Source organism: Lygodium microphyllum, chromosome 11 (genome assembly GCF_053477565.2).
Source record: "Lygodium microphyllum isolate KBCC chromosome 11, Lygodium_microphyllum_v1.1.10, whole genome shotgun sequence".
NCBI classification, from domain to species: Eukaryota; Viridiplantae; Streptophyta; class Polypodiopsida; order Schizaeales; family Lygodiaceae; genus Lygodium; species Lygodium microphyllum.
Window position 1 is genome coordinate 126,092,849 of NC_141145.1, and position 22,837 is coordinate 126,115,685.

The window sequence follows — 22,837 nt, forward strand, 5'->3', positions numbered from 1 at the left end:
TGAACCGAAGCAAACTAATCCTACAATGATAGTAGAAGAATTAAATACATCAAAAGAATAGAATTCAAAAGATAAAAAGGATGTATTGGCTATCTATAGTCATTGATATTACTATGATGGGATATATCAAAAATGCAAAAACTTCACATGCGGCTTAGACAATTCTTGAGAACATGTTTTCAATAGACACAAAGGTACGAAAGATTCAACTCAAGCAAGAGTTGAATACTTTGAAGAAAGAAAAGATGTTTGTAAATGAGTATATTTTGAAAGTGAGAAGTATTTTAAATGCCTTAGTAGCCATTGATGCAATGGTTGATGATGATGATTTGGTTTCATCCACTTTGGGTGGCCTTAATAATGAGAAGTCCTAGAAATCATTTATCACTTCTATGTATGTACAAAATCGTTTTCCAATTTTGGTAAATTAGTCTCTCTTATGATCACTGAAGATATCAATTAGTCTCTCTCATGATCACTGAAGATATCAATATGCAAGGTGAATCATCTAAAAAATGTGGTGAACAAGTCCAAGCATTTTATTCGCATTCACAAGACAAAGAGGATGTGGCAAATCCTCTTCATCAAGAAGTCATTGGGGTGCTATCTGCTCGATGGTCAAGAAGACATGGAGTCTCGTGAAGCAGGCATGACAAGGCAAGAGCGGATTGAAGGAATACCAAGCTCATCATCCAAACTCTCTAAGCCACTAGAGTCTTCATTAAGACCTACATGACTAGTAGTTAGGAAAACACCAGAGTTTTATGCTTTGTCAAATCCTACCAACAACCTTCAAACCCATAGGCTACATCCTATCCTCCAAAAGCTCTCCTAACTACGCTTGCAACATGGGATCCGCCACTTGTGAGAATAACTCCATCTTTTCAGGCTCTAAGACCATTTGTCTTCCAACATACATCTCATTGAATTTAGACCCAAACTCCTAAAGAAGCTCAGTTGTTGCCACCAAACCCTTGTTTGACTTATCACCCACTTGTAGAAGTTGCACCTCATATCCATCCCAAGATCCTCCATAAAATATTCTTCTTTTAATGCTTTCTTGAAAGTAGCCAGATATAGGACTCGCACCATACAACTCATGAATGCATGGCTTCAAGGAAGAAGTAACCAATCGCACAAAAAACTGGCTCATCATATGAGTAGGCACACCAAAGTATTGCATCTTTGACTCATAAAGCTTCAAGTAGCTTGTAACATTACAGTTAAAAAAAAGCTTATATTACCTTTCAATCACCTCCATGGCCTTCACAGTAGCAAATCCATATTGTAGTTGGCCTGCAAATGCATCTATTGTAGCATCTGATGTTGATGGTATTACTATTGTTGCTTCATAACTGTACAAAAAAAATTATTCATTTCTTTAGACGTGAAAGAACCTGCAAAAGAAGTTGAGTCTTCCATCTTGTCGATGCCTAGGTTGTGGCTTCACATTGAGTTTACCAACAATGTCAAAGGATGATTGTATCAAGCTACAAATTTGCAAAGGATTAGGAATGTAGCAAGATTGGGAAAGGAATAGCTCTAGTTGTAGTGATGAGAGCAAGTAATTAAATAATGGATAGCATAAAATGCACTAAAAGAGATTGAGAAGGCTTGACAGAATTCAAGGATCTTGGATGTGGCCAGAAGGAGATAGCATGAAGAGGTTGTCTATTTATTCTCCTCCTTAAGCAATATACATGTTACATCCCTAAGATCCATCATCTGTTGAGAGTCATTAATGGCCATGTAGACCTTACTTTGTTTTGTCCAAGGATTTCAGAAACTACAGTCAGAGGTTTAGGAGGCAATAATTTTTGTCATCTATGCTATGTGCGCGATGCTATTATGCTAGTAGATTTAGAGACCAATTATCTCGATGTTATAGTTCATGGAGGCCAGGACAATGGTTGCAATGAGTTAGAGTACTAGGAGGAAGATGCACCTACTCTTAGTAGAGTGTTGGACACCATCGTGTTGGAGGGCAGAGGAGAAGAAAGGTGGAGGAGCAAGCAAGGTCCAAAACATAAGATCCAAAACATCCATAAAGCAAAGTCTTCACTTCTCTCATAAAGATTAAACACCTTATACCAACATAAGCTTGCAAGGAGAGCAAGAGACGTATAGGACACCTCCATCAACACTTTGGTAACATTTTCATTGCTCATGTGTCAAGCTTGTGGCAAGGTGTGCTTCAGCATAAACATAAGCACATGGTCTAGAAGGACATTCTCTTTTTGTACATGGCCCTCTGCAACAATCAAGGCTTTATTCCCATAAGCAACTACCTAAAACTTTATTCAGTTCCTTTCATAATCTCGAAGGCAAGTAAAGACGATTCACAAGGTGGACTAGCAACAACATGACACGTGGCATGGGATGTGCTGGTGATAACTAGTAAAATATGTTAAATCAATAGTTTGGTGAAATGCAAGTTTCAAGATGATGTTGCAAATTTAGAGGTAGGGGGAGCTCTAGAGGAAGAGGTGGATCAAATAACAAATATTCTAGCAATTTTAGTATTGTTTTGCCATTATTGTAGCAAAACACATTATATTGCAATCCAATGTTATGTTAAGAAGGATGATATCTGCAATGGTAAATTACAAGGAGACTATGCATTTTCTTCATGATAGAATGAAGATAAAAATAAGCATCTATTTGCTATGCAACATATAATGAATTTTGTTACAAGAAAGAAGACACATGATGATGTATGGTATGTTGATTTAGGTGCATCTAATCATATGACTAGCCATGCTGAATGGTTTGGAGACATGTAGAATTTACAAAATCTAGGTTATGTGCAGATGGGTGATTATTCATGCTGCCCAATTTCTATCGGAACCTAAAACAAACCTGACATTGACTCTAAGGCACTAGATGGGCCTCACTACTCACCTAAAACCACCCCACATGGCCTCGCGACCAAGAGCATCTAAGACTTTGCGTTTGTAGCATTTTATAGTCAACGAATAATTCTTTTCCCACTCCTCAAAAGGAGTCCCTAAACATGTTGGTGTTGTATATCACATAGCACACACAGAGGGAGTACCCCTCGATTGATCACCACATCTCCACTACGGCTCTTCTACACCTCAAGGATTGGCCCCAAGATGTGCCGTGAACATAAAGCACTTTCGAAACAAAGTCCACTCTTTTGATAAATCGATCCATGAGATGATAGATAAACTTCACCAATTAAACCCCAAGGAATTGAATATCTAGCCTTTATAGCTTGGGATACCTCACACTCTCAAAGTTGGGTCATCACTCATACAAATAGGTGCTATGCATCCAGGATTCGATACCATGAGGTGCATCAATACAAAAGTGAATATGACCATCATTCTTAAACAAATATTCATTGAAAATCAACAACATGAAAGTGCAAAGACAATTCTTTTCATGATTTTCTTTTCTACGATAGTGCTTCGTTGCTTAGGGCTAGCATGGAGTTTTCTCGTGCTGCTAGTCCCTTTAATTTTAAACAATCACGAACCCCATACAATATGCATCATGAAACATCAACATTTAATGTACTTCAACTATTCAACAACCCCCTTACTCCATACCATTTAAAACTTTTCTTACGTTGATAGGTGTAGGCATGGTTTTTAATATATTTTTCTTTATTCAAAAGTGGTAAAAACTCACTCTAACAAAGAAATGGGGTTGAAATGAGGCTAACCCTCATGCTTCAACTCTATTATACGATCACACATATTAATCTTAGATTTTCTTATTTTGGAATGGTAAATGCACATAAAAAATCCAAAAACATCATATTTTTCCTAAAACTGCCTAGTCTTCGGTTTTGTGTGTTTTGCATACAATTATTATATGATTCTTTCAACATGACTGATCAAACAGGAAATTGGCAATCAAATCCAAGCATTACTAACCATTTTAAATAAGAATTCATCATAAAATGGTAAAATCTACATTTTTCTCATAAAATCGTTCATTATGACACGCGTTTTTCGATGTTGAAGACTCGATGTCACTTTTCCACAGTCGTTGACAATCCCTCCAACTCTGATTCATGTCTCTTTTCACTTTCCCTTCATCGTTTGACAAAAAATATCCATCTCAACCCATCCCCCTCTCTTTTACATTAATCTATAAGAATAGTCCATAAGAGGAGAGAGGAGAGAGAAAGACTAAAATGAGATCTTTTTGTTTAATGCATCAAATCTGGTCATTCTTGAAGTGATGAAGAGCAAAAAAATGGTGGAGATCACAACTAGGAGCAATCCTCATGAGGTTGCTGATCACAGCTAGGAGCAATCCTCATGAGGTTGCTGATCAAAAAATGGATTATCTTAATCATGAAAGGGGTGCCAAAAAAAACACCCCCCAATATTTTTTTTTCATGCCTCTTCAAATCCATAAGCTTATACACTGCGAGAAAAGTGTGTTTTTCACTTTTGAGGAGAAAAACATGCTCGGAATTGAGATCCATCGGGATGGCTGACTCCGTGACATCAAAATCTAGAAGGCTGGCCATCATGATGCACTTTTCGGCTTCCAAATTATGTAGCTACTTCATAATGTAAAACCTTGTAGGGATTAAATGGGGGATCAAATGGACTCCAATCGATGAGCTGAGACTTGCGTTGACTTCCTCGCATCAAACCCTATCTTTAAAAAATTCCAACTTATCGATTCGCAACCATTTCATTTTGCATGAAAATTTGGTCTTTTATGACCTCCCACACTCTTTTTCGCTTCAAAATTTTGCCTTTAAAATCTGCTCTCATTGGCGACCATGGGATAGGGTGACTCAGCTCGTCGAATCCCAAAAATTGATATGCACAACTAACAACCATAGAAAGCATCAAGCTGCCACAAAAAATATACACAACAAAGCACAAGCATAACTCTCACACTACCCCTTAACAAAATCGAGGCATGAAAATCCACAAGGGATAGGCCCAACATAATCGGACAGACATCCAGAGCGAGTCACTAACCAATTGCTCTAACATGGACTAGCTAAAAGAACCATCAAGAAGGTCATAATAGTTCCTTTTAACATACTTATCTTCCAAAGTTTCTATACTCGAGTATGTAAAAAGCAAGGAGTTGATCGTAGAGTGACCCAAGGAGAACAGGGCATCAACCTTAGTTCTTAACTTGGTATCCAAGAACCTACCAAGCTCTCGTGAGGCAACACTTAATCCTTTTCTTTTCTACTTGCTTTTATTTTCACTCCAACCTTTCTCATACTTTATTCTGGCTAGCTGCTACCCCTAGGAAGACAAGGCACCGGCCCAAGTCCTAATTTATCCCCAGGAACCTACCAGAAGGTGATAATCAATTGCTTTTTTGGGATTTTTCCTCTTTTTTTTCTATTCTAGATTAAGGGGTGAGAATCCCTTTTTACACACCTCTATAATTTTATCTTTAGATATAATCAAAACTTTCTTTTCTTTTCTAGTTTGGCAGGCTTCTCTAACTGCCTAGAACGACTGCCTAGAACGACTGCCTAGAACGACTGCCTAGTAGGGTAGTAGAACAAGGTCACTAGGACTACCTTCTATAACACGTTTTTCCTGCCTGACAATGTCTTAACAGGAGGTAGATAACTACTCAAATATCCCTCAGATATACCTAACCAAACCCTAGGACTTCATGCCTTGATTGCCGGTCCCCACAAACAAAAAGAAAATAACCCCTACATATACATATAACATTATTAGCTGAAGGAAAAAACTTGGAAAGGTGATGACACCATGTGGAATGGCCACAAGAAGCTCCCACGCAACAAAGGCTCCCTCCATACACTTCATTAAACCTGTCTGATGCTATCACTAAAATAGAAAACCATTAAACGTACATGCACCAAAAGCGGACACTTGGCTCTCTTGGCCTAAAGGAATATAACAATGCACAACCAATAAATTGGCCCTCTTGGCCTTAAGAAATAGAACATAAGAACACAATAGAAATGACCCTCTTGACCTTACGAAATGAAACATTAAAACCCGACTGAAACGGCCCTCTTGTCCTAACGAAATAATATACTTCACTACCATAATCAGCATTGTATTGCTGAAACAAACCCTTGGTCCTAACATAGCTCTACTAAAGCACAAAACTGACTAAGGATAAGGGCTCCTCAAGTCCTACACTAAGTGCATCAGGTTATTAACTAATCCCCCTACATAAATAGCAAGGGGTGTCTGACGAATATGATGATGCACAAACCTATACATCCATGACAAAGTAAGAAGGTGCTCACTAGCTACTGACTCATGACCCAAACTAACCATCGACGATCAAAATAGGACGTGTCAACAAAAAGGCCCCAAAGTAATCCAGGGCTAATGTTAAGAGGTAATTGTAAAGGCTCCCCTACATCACAATTAAAAAATGCATTTTTAACGAAGGCATAGTTAGTCAGGGAATCCGCAAAGTGATTCCATTGTTAAGGAACTAACTAACAAGACACCGCCTCAAATATATGCAACATATTCAAGGCTGTATGACGATACATCCGTAAAATGGGATCCTGCACACTATAGGTCCTATTCAATTGATTGATTACTAATTGCGAATCACCTTTAACCAATAATTGGCAGATACCACCACATCAGGCTACATTCAGCTCCATGATTAAGGCCTTGTATTCTGCCATATTATTAGTAAAAGAGGGTCCTAAATAGACTCCGGTCTTCATGACAACCCTACATTGGGAGTCTTTAATGACCACCCCAATGCTCGCATGTTTAGTTGGCCCTCTAGAAGCTCTGTCGAAATACAATGTATAAACCATGTCTTCAGTGATAGGCCACACCATACTAATCAGTGCACTCGTACTTATGATAATCAAAATCAAGTTGAGAGAGAGGATGTATAACATGTACAATCCCTCCTTCCTCTTTAAACTCAATAGGAATGCTAGTCAGAATTCATTGACAATGGTGGCAATAGACCTTAATCTCCCACGTAAAAGATCTGTCTTGCCACTCAATAACCTGATACTCTTTACTCCACCAGATCACTCGGCCTTGGTGGTAACGTTGCTCTAGATATGGATGCTCTATATAGGGAATGATTCGTCCCATCCACTCATCTTGGTACCTACTGCATGTTAAAGTTGAATCCTGAAGGATCTACACAAGCACCAAGCCCACTGTCAGTCCTTACACATAGTAAGGTTTTAGCTTATTAAAATTAACTTTAGTCTTAAACTCTACCCCCTAGAAATCTTCTAGAAGGGCTATATAGCCATTCTTTCCTGAACGTACAATTTTGTATGGGCCATCCCACTTGGGTTCTAATTTACCTAGGAATAGCTCACAATGAGCATCATAATATAGTACAAACTAATATTTCTCAAATTTGTACTTCTTAGCCGAAGGTCACAAAGGGTTTTCATTCTCCTCTTCCCTACTTCTTGATGTATTAAAGCCTGCAGCCGAATCTCATCAAGATGTGTAAGAGAAGTATATCTTTCTTATAACACTTTTGCCTCTCCCAATGAATGATTGAGGGCAAAACGCACAGTGGACAGCTATATTTCCAATGGCAAAATGCACTCCTCTCCATACACTAGCTTAAACGAGGTGTGGCTTGTAGCTCTCTTGAATGTCGTATTGTAAGCCCACATTGCCACATATAATTTATTATCCCAATCGCGCTTACTTTCTAATACGATCTTGGACAAGATTCCAACAAACTGTTTATTTGTACTCTCCACTTGGCCATTGGCTTGAGGATTATATGTGGTAGTTTTGTTGTGCTTAATCTTCAAAGCTTTGCTCCATAATGAAACTAGTCATCTCCTTAGCATTATCCTTTGTTGTTGCTCGAGCTTCAGACCACTTTGTAAAGGAGTCTGTTGCTACAATAATATACTGCTTGTGCATAGTTGATGAAGGGTATATTGCTCCCACAAAATCAATACCCCATTTTTCAAAGGGTAACGTAACCAAAATAGGTTTTAGAGGCTGCTTACGATTTTCCCTCGCATCGTGCCTTTGGCAGACATCACAGTGCTTAACATAACTGAAAGCATCTTGGAAAATCGATGGCCACTAATATCAAGTATGGAGAGCTTTTTGGGTAGTAAGCCATCCAACAAAATGTCCCCCACATGTTGAATCATGGCACTCCTCAAGAATAAATGGTACCTTATCAGGTACTACATAGCAGCAATAAATATCATCTACTCCTTTCCGATACAAAACACCCACTATAATCAAAAAGCATAATGCTTGTTGTTTAATCTACCTCTTTTTAGACTTTGATAAAGCAGACCCGAATCCTCCTATAGATAAATAATGTGTTATAGCTGTGTACCAAGAAGGGATGAAAGTTGTATCAATCTTGAATAAACCTTCAATATTACTTCCTTTAACCAGAATTTCCTTAGGCTCTACAAAATCTACAAGACATTCCACAATACTCTCCTAATCTCATAATCGAACTCTAGCAAAGTGATTAACAACTTTGCTAAACAGTTAAGCGGCTGCAACTTGTTCAGCAACAATCTAAGTCCTTCCGCCTTTGTGAAAAATATCACTTTCTCATAGAGAATATATTGCCTAAATTTATTTGTCACAAAGACCATTCCAAGGCACAATTTCTCCATGTATGTATAACTGACTTCAGATATCCCCAATTTTCTACTAGCAAAGGCAATTGGATAATACCGTTTCTCTTTCCAAATTTAGGCCAAACAACAAGTGATATTATGCATTGTGGCTACCGAAAATATATAGAAAACTTCACCTCTTCTAGGTACTTTTAAGATTGGCACTTTTGCTAGTTCCTACCTCACATCCTCAAAGGATACTTGACAAGCTTCATTCCCCTAAAAAAGATAGCTAAAAGATAGAAGATTCATCAATGGCAACTCTCTTTTTGCTAGTCCATTAATAAATCTTCGATAATATCCCACTGATGACAAAAAGTTGTGTACCTCTTTTGGAGTACATGGCAGGCTCATAACAACTATAACTTTTATCTTTTTAGAGTCAGTTGCAATACTAGCAAAACTAACCACATTGCCCAACAACAATCCACAAGGCACCCCAAACACACATTTTCGTGGGTTAAGAGCAATGTATAATTGTCTACAACGCTCAAAACATTTCCTTAGAATGATCAACTATCGTTCCCTTGTGGTGGCTGCCCCCAAATTGTCAGTAAATGACTTTTTAACTCCTCTAGGGAGATATCACCAAAAGTCTTATTAGTTGTTCGTTGCTAAGAACAGGTGCTTTGCATAACCCAAAGGCCATCACATGATACACAAAGGTACTAAAGACAATGATAAATATCATTTTTAGCTTATCTTCCTTTGCAATAGCCATTTGATTGTATCTAGCAAAACAATCCATAAACGAATAGATTTCCCTACCCACAAATTGATCCAAAATCTAATCAATGAATGGTAACTGATAGTAATCCTTAACTGTCTGCTTATTAAGCTCTCTAAAGTCTACGCAAAGTCGAATCTGATTGTTCTTCTTCTTCTTTGATAACAACTGGTGAACACCACTCCATGTGTTGAACCTAAAATATCAGGCCAACTTTTCATAGCTTTATCAATTCTTCAAATAGGCTACCTCTTAATTTGAAAGGCATATGCCTTACTTTCTATCGCACAAGGCAGATATCTTCCTTCAAAGGAATCGTATGAACAGCCATGCTAGGAGAAATACCTCTCAACTCATTATAACTCCAAGCAAAGATATTGCGGAATTCCTGAATCAAGGACACATAGTTCTCTCTTTCTTTCAAATTGAGCGTGGATCCTAATTTGATTGGTTGTGAATCATTCATCATGCCAAGGTCTAACTCAATTACATCCGCATCCCTTATCCTCTCTTGAGCTTCTATTGGCTCATTCAAAGTTACTTGATAGATATCCTTTATAGTGAACGCCTCGTTGGATTCGTCACCTGATGACAACTCACTCGCAAATGGAGCATCTAGCATATCAAACTTTGATGAAGATAAAGGAACTCTCTCACTTTGAGGAGATTCAGGATAGGCATCTACGACTATACACGTCTAGCACCTCTGCCAAAGATCAATCGACCAACGAGTATATCAATCTGACAGTCTGCTTGTAAAATCCATGGCCTACCTAGCAATACTTGATAGCTAGGTCACCCGGCAAACCTAATAACCCTAAAGTCGAGAATGCATTCCACATTAGCAATGGTCACATGGACTTTAGTAATGCAACATTCAAGTTGTCTTAAATTGTCATTAGCCATTTGAAGAATCATGGAGGCATCTTTTTTTATTTGTAATCCCAACCTCTCCATCAATTCCGAACTCATAATGTGGATGGAGGATCCTATGTCTACAATAGCATGGTCCACTAATATCCCATCAACATATGCTACTACCCTTGGGCAATGCTTTTCAGCGTATTCAAACCAATTGTCTCCTACTCGTGCTATTCCCAAGGGCTCAATGATATACTAGTGCGAAGAATCCTCTTAAATTATTTATGTACTCCTAAACACAACTTAATCAACTGCAAAAGATTCATGTCTGGCTTAACTTCGCAAAGAGAACTCGCTAAATTGAATTCATGGTAGCTAGTAAGAGCTCGCTTTTCTCACCAGACCATTCTCTCCTTTGGTCTTTGAACCGGCTTGGGTGCCTCTTTCTTGGTCTTTACCTTCTCCTTTGGAAACTCCTTATCCTTCTTAGGGTCGGCTTTACCATCTATGGCCTTTATAAGTCTGCGTTTCATATCGAGATTAAGGACTTGCATCCCCTTATCATCTTGCTTAGGGTTTCCCTCAATAGGTTTTACCTTGACTTTATCAGCTTTTTTACCCTTTTGATCTCTCGTAACAACTCGTAGATTAGAAGCTTCAATGCCCTTGATACAAACAACTTCTATAAGACTGACTCCACTGCCACTAAGGTAGCTCCTCAACCATAACTTCTTTACAGTATTTGTTTTAGTCCCTCATCTTGCTGGAGATTGTTTCTTTGCGCTCGATGATTGACTAGACCTAGTTGTTTACTTCCTTGTTGGAGAGAACTAATCTTACTCCAACAATTACTAACTAAGTGGCCAGACTTTCCACATATGTCACATTTAACATTTAAAGAATTCCTAGGGAAATGTTGGCTGCCACACCACTTACAACTGAATTTTGAGGGACCACCCTCTTCAGGGCGTTGACTCCCTATCAAATTATGTTGCTTCTTAAGGAAATTGACATCAATGGCTATTTGTCTATATTGTTTGGTGATCATGTTAGTATAGTGCTATCATATCCTTAACTTCACTAAGGACATTCGAGGCACTTGACTCATAGCCCAGAGCATCTACCTATCATTCCATTGACCTAACAACTTGGTTGGGAATCGACTGTCGATTCCTTGGAACAACAATCGGATTTATTGTTTGGCTTCCAACAGTTTGTGGAGCCATTTGACTAGCCATAGGCATGGTCACACTGGGAGGAGCTAGCAACATAGGTACATTTTGAATCACAATTCCTCTCCCATTATAGGAGGACTCATGGGTATCCATTGACCACCATTCATCAATGCTAAAGTATTTCCAAACCCTAAATTTGGATTCCAATTTTCCCTAGGTATAAGTCGCTTCTAATCAAAATTCTACCTCCTCTGCTCTTGTAATAGCCGTATCAATGTCAGCAAGAGCAACACTGCTCAACTGCACTTGAATGTTAAAGTCTAATCCATTCAAAAAATATTGCAATTGAGTAGCAGGTAGAATAGGAATATAGGTTTGCAACTTACTCAATACTTCCTTCAGTTTCTTGGTATACCCATGAACATTCTTGTGAGGTTCTTGACGTGTTACATTGAGGATACATAGCCAATACTAACCTCCCCTTTCAGGGGCAAACTCTCTTCAAAAGGCCACAAAGAAAAAGTCAATCATAGTTATGGTTCCAGCCTCTAGGCTGTGATACCATACTGTAGCTCTGTCCTTTCAAAGTCATATTAAAGAACATCATCAAGTGTCCATCTTGAATTTGACTGTTAAACATTAACTTTTGGAATTCATTGATATGAAGTTTCACATCTTCTTTTACTGACCCGTTAAAAATGGATAGAGGAAACCCTAAGGCTGGAAATTCCAGCATCCCTACTAGGATTGCAATGGGTTGCACCATGGTAACAACTGGATTTGCTAAAGGCGTTTGAATGATCAGAACTGTTGCTCCACTCAGAGTGGACTGACTAATTGGAAAAGGGGAAGTGTTAGAACTTCCTCCTCCTAACCAACTATGTGTCAAGCTAGGGTTACTAAGACCCCGCCCTTGTAGGGATATTGGGCCACTCCTTTGCGAAGAATACCCTCCAATAATTTTGGCCCGCCGTCTAGCCCTTTCAGCTCTTTCTTGCTTTTGAAGTTTAGCTTGATGGTCTCTTGAATTTATCTCACTGTCTTTTGGCATACACTAATAAACTGCTTTCTATTGACCCCAATTCAAAAACCGCCACTTATCAGCAACTCCCGGCAAATGCACCATTTGTCGGGACCTAAAACAAGCCCAATACTGGCTCTAAGGCACTAGTTAGGCCTCATTACTCACCTAAAACCACCCCACACAGCCTCGTGGCTACGAGCATCTAAGACTTTGCATTTGTAGCATTTTATAGTCCAATGAATAATTACTTCCTCACTCCTCAAAAGGAGTCCCTAAACATGTTGACATTATACACCACGTAGCACACACACAAGGAGTACCCCTTCTCTTACACCTCGGGGATTGGCCCCAAGATGCACCGCGAACATAAAGCACTTTTGAAACAAAGTCCACTCTTTTGATAAATCGATCCAGGAGATAATAGATAAACCTCACCAAATAAACCCCAAGGAACCAAATATCTAGCTCTACGGCTTGGGATTACTCATACTCTCAACGTCGGATCATCACTCATACAAACATATGCTATGCATCTAGGATTTGATACCATAAGGTGCATCAATACAAAAGTGAATATAACCATCGTGCTCAAACAAAAATATTCATTAAAAATCGGCAACGTGAAAGTGTGAAGACAATTCTTTTCATGATTTTCTTTTCTACAATAGTGCTTTGTTGCTTAGGGCTAGAGTTTCCTCCTGCTACTAGTCCCTTTAATTTTAAACAACCTCGAACCCTATACAATATGCATCATGGAACATCACTATTTAACATACTTCAACCACTCAACAACCCCCTTACTCTTTACCGTTTAAAATTTTGCTTGTGTTGATAAGTGTAGACATGGTTTTTTATGCATTTCTTTATTTGAAAGCGATAAAACTCACTCTAACAAAGAAATGGGGCTGAAATGAGGGTAACCCTCATGCTTTAGCTTTATTATTCAATCACACACATTAACCTTATTTTTTTTTCTTTTTATGATGAGAAAAATCTAAATTTTTCTATTTTTTAATTTTCTCCATTTATTTATAAAATTTACAAATAATTATTGATTTTATATGTAGACTGATTACTCTTATAAAAAATAATTTTCTTAGCATATTTCATTCCTTGGAAACAACAAATGCACACCAAAAACCCAAAAACCACATATTTTTCCTAAAACTGTCTAGTCTCTCGAGTTTTGCGTATTTTGCATACAATTATTATACAACTGATTTTTTATGATTTGTTCTACATGACTAATCAAACAGAGAATTGGCAATCAAATCCAAGCATTACTAACTATTTCAAACAAGAATTCATCATAAAATAGTAAAATCTACCTTTTTCTCATAAAATCACTCATTATGATGTGTGTTTTTCGACATTAGAGGCCACTGACGCTCTTCCATGGCCGCTTACGATCTATCCAACTCCGATTCACATCTCTTTCCACTTCCCTTTCATCATCTAACAAAAAACATCCATCTCAATCCATTCCCCTCTCTTTTACATTGATCCATAAAAAAACAATCGACACGAAGAGAGAGGAGAGAGAAGATGAGCTACAAAAGAAGCTTGATCCAAAGGCTAAAAAATGTATTTTCATTGGATACTCTTTAGAGTAGAGAGGGTATCATTGTTATAACCATGTCTTCACAGGTGAGTTCAAAGTGAGCGAGAATGTTATTTTTGATAAGATGAGTAATTGGTATGCATAGTTGGCCCTTGGTCTGGAAGACTAAGAAGTAGCCCCATATCTTTAGGTGCATCTACAAGTGTTGCATGTAGAGACAAAGAGAAAAAGAAAGTAGCAGATGATAATGATGCATCTGCTAGTCATTTGGGATTTGATGGAGATTCTTGTGGTTTAGAGAGTTTGAATGATGAGCTTGGTATTCCTTCAGTCTCTGGACACTAGGTGTATAGAGAGCACATGGTAATGTAAAGGCTCCAATGAGTGATCTAGTGGTACACAAGTCTAGTAGGGTTAGATACCCTCTTAAAGGATTTGGTTTTGAAGGTTATATAGCTCACCATTATGTTTATATGGTAAACGTAGTTGAGGATATTGAGTCCACTTTGTTTATTGTTGGTCATGCTCATTGGAATGCAACAATGGATGAGGAGATGGTTGCATTAGAGGCCAATAAGACTTGGGATCTAGTATCATTTCCTAAGGGCAAGAAAGCTATTGAATGTAAGCGGATCTACAAAATTAAATATAATGTAGATGGTTTTGTTAGCAGGTATAAGGCTAGGCTAGTTGCAAAAGGCTATACTCAAACATATGGCATAAATTATAAAGAGATATTTGTTCCAGTTGCTAGGATGGTAATTGTTAGATGTGTGATTGCTTTGGCAACAGCTAAAGCAACCTTTGGTGGCAACCAAAGGTTAGAGTTTGTAGCAAATGGATGTAAAAAATACATTTTTCCATGGTGATTTGCAAGAAAAGATCTATATGGAGCAGCTAGTAGGCTATGAGGATTTAGAGTATCCCACATATGTGTGCAAGTTAAAGAATGCGCTCTATGGGCTGAAGCAACCACGTAGAGCATGGTCTCACAAGATCGGAGAGTATCTTTGAAGGGAGGTGAGCCGTGAAGTGGAAGCACGAGTAGGAGCAAAAGCTATGGTGGAAGGAGTAAGAGCAAGAGAGAGAGACACACACACTAACTCCAACAGTCACAATGTGTGACCGGCCTTCCCTTTATTCAAATGTCACTGAAAGAATAAAGAATGAAATGGCAGTGATGGGCACCCACCATCTGTAATGTGCAGCGCGAGTTACTGTCAATGTTGTAATACACGTGCAGCTAGGCAAAGGTGCCTTTACCCCCAACAACCTCCCACTTAAAGGCGAATCTGCCTCAATGAGGAATGAAAAGAAAAAAAGAAAAGGCAATACAACATATATATAGATACAACAAGATGAGGAATGATGCCATCTCATCCAATGCCCATCAACCTCCTAAGGAAGGCAAAGCGCTCTATAGAGAGGCTTTTCATGAGTAAGTCTACAAGATTCTAGTTAGTTGAGATCTTGACAAGGTCAACAGACTTGTCCTCAATGATCTCACGAATGAAATGATACCTCACCTCAATGTGTTCCATCATCGCATAGAAGACCGAATTCTTGGCTAACTGGATAGGCTCTCTCTAGATCTTCTTTTTCCTTCTTCCTACCCTCATTCTATTTCTTCTTCTAAGATGTCTTTTTAGTGGGCTTCTTTGTTTTTTTCCTTTCGGATTGAGCCTCCTGATCCTCCTTCTCTGTCTCACTTTCTGTCCTATCACTCGATGGTTGTTTTCCTTGGTGGGTCAATGACCTATCTGGAGTCTCATCCACACCTTCGTTTCCTTGTTGGGCTTCTTTTACGGCCTCCTAGATGATGACCGTCAGCATGCTTCCATACCCGATGAAGGAGGCTTTCGAGGAAGGTTTCTTCCTCTTCATATTTTTAGAGACTGGGGATTCTCCACCTACCTACCCAGGGCTAGTGCTTTGGCTGCTTGGTCTATAGTCTTGCGCACATAGCCGTTCCAGTCCACCTCATCCAAGGTGTGGGCTGCCACATTCTCCAACACAGGCACATTGATTCGGTACATGAGGGAGTTATAGTGCTGGCTGGAGAAAAGTGAGTGCACCAATTTTGCCTATATGTGGATCTCAACATCAGGGATATCCTGTATGTTGATGCCGTCGTTTGTTAAAACATCCTCCCTATTCATCTTTAGCATAGCATACACATCTCTCTTATGTTTCTTCTCCACCTTAGGCTCCAGCCCTAGTGCCTTCTCCACCAAGGCATGGTTCAATGGCACTTGCACCTATCGAGCATTGTCCCCTCTTCCCACAATCACCGTTCCACATTCTTGATCGGGGTTGTACGTTCTCAAAAATTCCACACACTTCGTGTGGTCGGGCTCTTGTGCAAACTTCTCTAGGTACTTCGAGAGGTTACACTGTTCCACTACTCTCCTTGATGCCTCCTCCTTGGCTACCACCTTCTCAAGGTTGTGAATGCTGCAAAATTTCAGCTGATTATAAGCATGGTTTTCTAAGTTGATGCCATATTGCATCCTCTCCTCCTCCATGAAAGGGAGTCAGCGAGCGCGATCTTGCTGTGACATCTTTCATTCTTGTCATGAACCATCATTCCCATTAGTGCTTCAGAAAGAGTTATTTGCTGAAAAGAAAGGCTTCATGTTTGTTGAATGAAAACATTTAAGCTCCAACATAAACTTTCCTTTCAAACTTTTCATCCTTTATTTCAACATTTTTGTGACATTTTTTCTCAATCACAAATTAACGTGTTTCTTTCCTTCTTGCGTTTAAATGTCGATTGAGGATTTCACAACAGTGTGTTTTTTCTTATGTGTTTATGCATTTGCTTGATTTCTTTTCTTATGTGTTTATGCATTTGCTTGATTTTGATTGGTTTCAATTCAACTCACTCACCTTATCCCCTCCCCTTCCGGATTTGGGGAGAATCCTTCCTAGGATTGAAGGCTAGCGAGCCCATGGCATTCAGCGTACAAGCCGAGTGTTTACTTTCGCATGAGCCAAGCATAGAAGTTTGGATTGTACTCCAACTGAGCATCACGGTCTAGATCGAAGGGTTGACTACCTACGTGTGTGATGTAAGTAAGGACATCTGGCAAGAAGTCACTGGAATCAATACGGCTAGCAATATGTAACTCTTCATCTGTCAGGAGGTGATCAAGGTAAGGGTGTCCTTTGTTGTGCTCTTCTAGGGGTCGGTCACGAATAGTTGTTAACACCCTATACGAAGTTGGGGTGATATACGTTGGGTCGTATTCTGATGTCTTGTCTTGATGGCACGTTGCTGCTCATCGTTGGTCATCATTTGGCATCCTTTGAGTTCCCATTGAAGTCGAAGAGCGTACCAATTCCATAAGAATGGGGATTCGATTTCAGCAAGCTGTTTCAACTCCTCGACTTCTCGATTAGTGAGAGAAGAAGAGGCTCGCTTATTGTATGACCTAATGAGATGTTGTTTGATGGTTTGCTCTATAGATGTCTCAGTGTGGAGCAACTCTACAGCTGAATGGGGTGCTTTGACGAATGAGAATTCGAGTGTGTCCCATGAACAAGGCATTGTACAAACTTCTGTCGCAAAGGGCTCTTGCAACAACAGGTCCAAGTCCAAGAGGTCATAGTTCAGAGCCAACGACATGAATGTGGTATCTAAGCATTTGAGGCAAGCAATGACATCATCCCCTGTGCCTTCAGCTAGATCTGCGGCCAGTGTCAAGAATGATTTCCGCTCATAGGAGGGTCTAAGGCCTGTGGGTGGTTAAGGTTTGATAGAATTAGAGAGTTTGGCAGTAGATATTTGCGAGCTCGGTTGTTCCTGAGATTGCAGCTGGGTTCCTTGCCCAGTGGACTGGTACAACTGGACTATGAATGGGACACCACTACTTCAAGATACGGCCTCCTGAGTCTAGGTTGAGTTACGTGGGACTGGTTCAGGAGTAGCAGACTGAGATTTGGGCTAGTAGACCTGGTCGGTCTTCATGGGCATAATCAGTTGTGAGTTAATGGACTTGGTGTCTTGAGGCTTCTGTGGCATTAGGCCTTGACACATTGTATGGTTGGGTATGGTTACACATGAGGGTGGCATTTGATCAGTGCTCTTGGCTGTTTTAGACTTAGGGATCCATATCCAAGCATTACCCTCATAATAACCTTACACATTCAATAGGGTCTTAGGAACCCATTGCAGCTTGACCACACGTCATTGTTTGTAGCTTTGTTTTGGCCTCCTAGGTTTTGAGGTTGTGTTGTTAGCCTTGCGAAAGCATGGCCGATTGCTTTTTGGTGGTAGGCTCTAACGTTTAGGTACCCACCTTAACTAGGGTTCATGGGCATTGACCTTGGCTTCAGCAATTGCTGGCATAGAGGCTTGGGAGGGTGTAACAAATCACAACCCTCCTCCTTGGACTTGGTTGAATGCATATCTACTAGTGGCATTGCGGATCTGGTGGGAGTTGCACAACCCTTGCTGAAGGTCATCACTATTGAGAACATTGCCAATGGCTAAATGGATATGATGTGACTCATAATTGACATTGCAGTGAGCTTGCTTTTTCAAGGTTTGATCCAATAGCAATTCGGTGCTTGCATTTTCAGCATTCGACAACACATAAAATATCATTGGTATGCTCTCAGACTCGATAGAAACTGTAGCCCTGCATTTCCCTAGGAGTGCCCCATATGGGCTCAATTTGGTGGTAGTGGGCTGTAGTTGTGGTAGTGGGCTGTAGTTCGAGATTATCAGTTTGGCTGATGGCATGAAGCTTGAAGGGCCCTAGACCTTTAAACTTTGTTTTATGTTTATGCCCCTTAACAGAGTACAGGAGCACTAAGTCACCTTGTTCAAAGTCGCGCTACTTGACATGCTTGTCAAACCATCTTTTACATCATGCTTTCTTGCATATGAGTGCATGGGTAGCTAGAAGGCGAGTTTCCAAGAGGTGTTCGAGTTCAATTAGACATTTTTTCCATGCTTCCTTCCCTTACCATCGTTCGTGAAGCGTGATCCTCAAGCTAAGAACGAAGAACTCTACAGGTATAACTGCTTCAGTTCCATAGGTCAACCTAAAAGGCTTCTGGCCTACAGCCATTTTGTAAATTGTGCGGTAAGCCCACAAGGCTGCCATCAGCTTGTTATCCCAATCACTGCACGAAGCAAAGACTACCTTGGTCACGATATTTACTAGAATTTTATTGGTGGATTCCACCTGGCTGTTTTCCTAAGGGTAGTATGCCAAGGATTTTCAATGGATAATTAGAAAGGTGGATAGAAGATGCTCGATCACTTCATTAATGAAGTGTGTGCCCTAGTCACTAACCAGTTCGATGGGGCAGTCGAATCGTGAGATCATCTGCTCCCATAGGAACTTGGCAATCGTTCTCACATCATTCTTTCTCGTAGCCCTTGCTTCTGCCCATTTCGTTAGATAGTCAGTGGCTACAATGATATACTTGGCTTGAGAGTATTGTGTCGCAGGACTAATAGGTCCTACAAAGTCAATTCTCCACTTCTCGAAGGGTTGTTGTGCAATTATTGGGGTTAGCTCCATTTGATCCTTACAAAGTGGGACCTTTGTCCATTGACACTTGTCACAGTGCTTAACGAACCATGTCGCATTGTGAAAAAGTGTGGGCCACCACAATGGAGACTGCAGCACCTTGTAGGCTGTTGTTTCTCTGCTAAAGTGTCCTCCAGCGATTCCACTGTGTGCTTCTAAGAGCACCCCATGCATCTTGTACTCGCATATGCATCTGCGCAACAATCCGTCTTACCCTAGCCTATATAGCTGACCTACTATCAATTGATAGGGTTGGATCTTGAGGATGAGTCGTCTAAGTTAGGCTTTCTCTATTGGTCGTTCAGGTAGTCCATGCTCAAGCACTTGGACTATGTCATCTGCCCAATATGGCATCAAGTCGGCTCAAAATAAATCTCTCTCGCTAAATAGGCTAAACAAGTGCGCGTCTAGCAAATCATCTACGATGCCTCGTTTAACGGCCTCTCCCGTGGGGATGCGTGATATGTGGTCGGCCATGTAGTGTTGTTTCCCTTTTCATACAACCACATAGAAGTCGAATTCCAAAAGCAAAAGGAGCCTTCGAGCTATGCGGCCTGTAGCACAAGGTTTGTTTACTAAATATAGTAAGCCTTGATGATCCCCAAAGAAGGTGAAAGGAGTGGCTAACAAATAATGCCAAAATTTCTTCACGACAAATACCATGGCCAGACCTTCTCTTTCTATCGTCAAGTAGTTCATCTCAGTCTCAATGAGTTGTCTACTAGCAAAGCTCACTAGGTAGTCGAGATTATGTTTACCAGGTTGGCACAACACTGCCCCCACAACGAATTTCGAAGCATCAATATGCACGTGGAAGGTAATGATCCAATTTGGGGCTCGTAGGATCGGTGCTGTGGTCAAAGATTTTTTTAGTTTCTCATATACATGTTGGCATTCTTCAGTACATTCAAATATAATCAATATTTTGTACAAAGGTCTAGCAATCAATGCATAATTCAGCACAAACTGTCGATAATACCCCGTATAGCCTAAGAAGCATTGCACTCCCTTATAGTTGGTTGGGGATGGAAGATCAACAATGACCCTGACTTTCAAAAAGTTCGTGGCAATGCCATTTTTCGACACCACGTGTCCTAGGATACATCCATGCTTTACCCAGAACTGGTACTTTAAGGGATTCGGAGAGAGGCAATATAGGCGACACCGTTCAAAGACTACTCAGAGTTTGTCTAAGTGTTCTCTCCAGGTGAAGTGAACATACAAGTCGTCTACAAAGACCTCTAACTCTTTCCTGAGCATGTCTTTAAATATAGTGCACATAAGGCATTGAAAGGTGCTGGAGCATTAGTCAACTCGAAGGGCGTGACTATATAGGCAAAGACATCCCACTTAGTGGTGAATGCAATCTTATGCCTATCATCAAGATGCACCTACACCTGATTGTATCCAGAGAAGCCGCCCAGAAAATCATAGGCCTCTTTGCCCACCACTCTCTCGAGCATGCGCTTGGTGTACGACAATGGGTAGTTGTCTCTCTTAGTGGCAGCATTCACCTTCTTGTGATTGACACACACCCTAATCTTTCTGTTTTTCTTCATTACAATGACTGTGGATGATACCCAGTCTGTGTGCTCAATTTCATAGATGAATCCCGCTCTCATCAGCTTATTGATCTCTTCCTTGATCGCATGAGCGTGTTTTGGATTCATAGGGTATGGTCGCTGCTTGGCTGGCATTGCGTTTGGCGTCATGGATATGTTATGAGTCACTACACTTGGATCTACCCTCTTGAGTTATTCTAGGGACCAAGCGAACACATCTATATACTCTCGTAAGATGAAAACGAGACGTGTCTCCTCTTCCTCCGTCAGGTCATCGACAATAAAGATAGGTTGGGGTGTCTCCCCTTCCTGGGCTAGGTTCACCTCCTTGACCTTGGCAGGTCCCTCGATGGGTTCACTTGTTTGCCCTTAACGTTTGGCACCCAACGGGATCACTACCCTAGGGAGGTCATGTGGTTTTCGTTGTTCATCCGCTCTTGCATCCTTAGACTGTCCTGCCCTTTTCTTCTTTCAAGCATCTGTGCCTCAGGTGGACAGGCAGGTCCCCCTTGGTACGTCTAGTCTTGGGATGCCTTGGTATTTCTAGGTTGCTCTCTAAACTCACTTCTAACTCGGAATCGAACTCCCTCCCCCAGTGGTCGCGGCTCAGAGGGTGACTCTGTTCTAAGCACTGGCATGTTACCTAGTTGGGTTAGGCCTGCTTGCTCCAGATCTATGGCTCTTACATGTTCCAACCAAGCATGGTCACAATCCACACGCATGACCCTTTGCTCTATCCTGAAGGTGTTCTTTCTCTGTGGCATGGAGTCTGCCCGTATATGTTCTATCACTCATCCTTCGGTGTCATATTCTATGGTATGATGCTTGTTGCCAAGAAGATTCTTGGATAGGCAAACCTTTCCATTTGATAAGGTATTCCATAAGAATTCGGTTCCTTAAAATCTTCTCCCTCTTACCAATAATCTTTTCAGGCTCATAGATGATCAAACCATCATCATCCAAGGGAGGGAGTTCTTCAAGAACTTGGATTTGAGGACCAACATACTTTTTAAGCTGAGACACATGAAAAACATTATGAATTCTTGTGCTTGAAGGTAAATCGAGCTGATAAGCAAGATTCCCAACTCGTTTGATAATGTGGTAAGGACCATAAAATCTATGAGCAAGTTTATTGTGCCCTCCTTTGAGAGAAGCATATCATGACTTGGAAACCTTCAATAATACCCAATCATCTTCCTCAAAATCCACGTGTCTTCTTTTCTCATCCACATAGGCTTTCATGGTCTCTTGAGCTTTCCAAATGTTTTCCTTGCATTGCTTCATAAGAGCCTCCATCTTTTCTAACTCCTTACGAGCTTATGGATTCAATCTTCATGGAATAAGGCGGAGGGTACTTGCACTTTGTAACCATATAGAGCTTCAAAAGGAGACATTCCAATACTCATATGATAAGTATTGTTATAGCAAAACTCTGCAAGGTGAAGCTAATGGTCCCAAACATTTTGTGTGTCATTCTATTTGATACTCACTCTCATCACTGAAGAAGCAACAGTCCTTGTATTCGTCATCGGAAGCATCTTCGTCTGACAGCTCATCGTCTCCTAGGTCTTGGTATGTCTCATGTGTTTGATTGGGGACTAGGGCCCAATTTTACCTGAGGTTTAGGTCATGCACCCCTTGGCCCATTGCCATCTTGGCTCATTTAAGAGATCTTGGAGTGGCTTGAAGTTTCCTGGTAGATTGCCCACTAGCTTGCCAGTCAAATACTCTAAAACCCCCTAGAGCTCCCTCCTGTTGGTTGGTACTTAGAAAGTG